Raw genomic sequence first — 3,100 nt, 5'->3', positions numbered from 1 at the left:
ATGGTTTGCAGCATGATGCCAGCATGGTCTGCAGCATGATCCCAGCATGGTCTGCAGCATGATGCCAGCATGGTTTGCAGCATGATCCCAGCATGGTCTGCAGCATGATCCCAGCATGTTTCAATTATGCAAATTATGCTGGGATCATGCTTCAATCATGCTTCATGGCAGCATGGTTTACAAAATCAATGAAAATCATGCAATAAAAACTTGAAGAATACTTTTGTATTACATTTTATTTGGTAATTAACATGGTATAAAACTTTTCATACAGGCTGTTTTTTCTAGTTCAAACATTTAAAACTTATCAATGAAATGAGAATGTGACAAAACAAATTTTAATTCTAATTTACCCATGGTACTTATTTTATTTGCCTCTTATATTCTTTTTCTCAAAACTTCCATCACATACACAACACAGCTATCTTTTTCTAGTACAATTTTCAAATACAACTAATATCAATTCATCCTAGCTAGAAGTGGTTTGTTTCAACAAAAATAGTCAACAAGATATACAAGTTCAATGTCAGTACATACTACAGTATGTATTTATAATTCTGTTTTTTTTTCTAAAATAGTACAAAATAATATTTTCCAGCAGAGTTATAGTAGGATATGTATACATTTTGTCACCGACGCACAAGACTGATTTCAGACAGTATACATAGTTTCCTCGAAGTAGCCCAGATGTACTGGAAACTGTTTTCATGTGTGTCCGTGAACTTAAAATAAACAAAAACAAGCAACAATCGAAGACTTCTTCTATCGAATTTAACATTATTTCTAATAAACTGTGAAAAGATTATCATAATTTTGGAATCAATTCTAAATACTGACTAAATGAAATGTTGATTGACAATTTGAACAATGGTGTGTTGTTTGATGTAGCACGTACTGTAGTGATATATCTCTGTCACTGCCCCCGGGGATTTCAATACAACCAAGCTTGAGACGACTATATTATATTTTTTGCTAGTACAACAAATAACTAACAAGGATTTTTAGATTATATACATGATTTTTTTTTTGTATATATATTAATGTTTACACTTTTATTATGAAAGGAAATGTTGTATACCTCGACAGATAACATATCTCGAATAATCTTAATTAATGTGAAACATAAACTTCTTCATTTCTGTTCATTCCTTTCTGCTTTGTGTTAAGTCAATGCCATCAATTTGGACCACAATGCATGCGGTGTTCCTCATTCCAGAATGTACTGCATGAAGACTCAGTCTCTGTTGGAAGAAAGAAAGACTTTTAGAATATTCTTTTATTTCAAAATTAGAATAATTGTCAAGTTTTTGAAGATAATGTATGTATTTAACTTATGTACTTTTCATGATCACTTTGCTATCATTTTCATTATGTTTGCTTTGGAAGCCTTTTTATCAAGAAAATTTAAGCCAGCCACGTGCACACAAAGCTACAAAATAAAACTTGCCAGGATGACTTAATTATTAATTAAATCAAGCTACTCCCGAATTCTCCATCAGTTCATATCAATGTGAAACTGCAATATACTATACATAAAACAATGTTACTTACTTATAATTCATCTTAATTCACCTATTTCATTTAATCGTTTCAATTTGATGCAATAATCTGCAAACATCGATCCTCAAAAGAATGTGGAGGTAAAGATCTTTCACGAAAGGTTTCATTATCCAAAACACAAATTTTCCTCACCATTGTTTGTGAATACGTATGTACGTCATAATCATAACAAGGGTTTTGTGAGTGGGGAAAAAATGCAATTTAAGTCGGGCCGAAGATCGTTAATAATAAATAAATAAAATTGAAAACTTACGATTGTAACACATGGATCGGTACTGCGTTTCCTTCGGCCGTGTAATCTGTGATAAATTAATCATCAAAACCCTGAAAAATAAATAATTAGGTATTATTGATATGAATAGATCTATATCAAATTCATCGTCGTAGGCCTATAATGTGAAACGATGTCAGAACGTGAAGAAGATTATATAATTAAAACTTACCCTGTCTCGTAACGATGTTTGTCGGCAAAAATATGCATCGGTCGTCAAAAACAACGAGAAAGCTGATATTCATTCGTCGGTAACTTGAAGTAAGTCGATCTTCTTCAGTAAAACGGGAAACAAACTTCGTTTTTAGGCTGTCGTCGTATTTGTTTATACTTTTCTTCTGGAAATAAACATCCGGTGAATTCAAACATGGCTATCAGACTTCCCGCTAAACTCGTGTGTGTTGCATCATGGGATAAATATTTTACTGCCAGAGATTAACACGATTCATTTTTACTTGTGCGTGTTTTTTATTCTAAATCATAAACTTCTATTGTGTCATACTTTTAAGATAAATATTACAGTATTTAATACTTGCATCGTGCACATTTAGATCGCACGAGCTCGAGGAGCACTCTCGTCACATCTCGGGAGCAAGGTAAACAAACGAGGTCATAGGTGAACCGAACGATAAACATGTAATCTGACCAGAGGTTTTGGCCTCGTCTGTCACACGCCTATTGTTTAATATGGATGTATTTTCAGACGAGTAACCGACCAATGCACGTTTTCTTTTTATGTTCACGATTTCAAATAATTCAGATTAAAGTACGGGAATATCGTCTGTTGTTAGTAAACTCATGTCGAGGTCGAGATCATCACAGCGCTTAACTTCAATATACGTTTTACAAGGAAGCGTCCGAGTGACAACATAAGTTCGACACATGTTTATTGGAGTTTATAGCGATGAATGTTGTGTCAAACACGACGTGATTTCGTATGCTATTATCAGATGTAATCTTAACACCGCATATATCCAGAAAGTATGCGATACAAAGACAAAGAGCAGGTGATTTTAATCTTATTTGATTGAATTAAAAGCGATATTCCAAGCACATGTGTAACTGTTGGTAGAGTGACCCCGATTTTGTTTTGGCGAACATGTTACATGTGTGGCTACCTGGTAGTAAGCTGGTGCATGGTAAATGGCAACGTCTTGGTTTATGTCAGTGTTTGGATAAAGTGACTGATTCTATCTCCGATAAAAAGTGTATAATCGAAGCAAAAGTCAATACACTGGTTCTTCAAAAAACGATCTAAACTCTGAAAAT

At 33.8% G+C, this 3,100-nt stretch overlaps 1 long non-coding RNA gene across 1 annotated transcript; it reads right to left on the bottom strand.

The window, feature by feature from the left end:
* Window positions 1–537: 537 nt before the first annotated feature.
* Window positions 538–2,519, bottom strand: LOC117341053. Its single transcript, XR_004535542.1, has 3 exons — window positions 2,004–2,519; window positions 1,814–1,884; window positions 538–1,241 (listed from the first exon to the last, which is right to left on the bottom strand). It is a non-coding gene; the product is annotated as an uncharacterized LOC117341053 (long non-coding RNA).
* Between the last annotated feature and the right edge of the window lie 581 nt (window positions 2,520–3,100).

Source organism: Pecten maximus, chromosome 13 (assembly GCF_902652985.1).
Source record: "Pecten maximus chromosome 13, xPecMax1.1, whole genome shotgun sequence".
Taxonomy (NCBI): domain Eukaryota; kingdom Metazoa; phylum Mollusca; class Bivalvia; order Pectinida; family Pectinidae; genus Pecten; species Pecten maximus.
The sequence above is the reverse complement of the archived record's forward strand: the minus strand, read 5'-3'. Positions and strand labels throughout refer to the sequence as shown.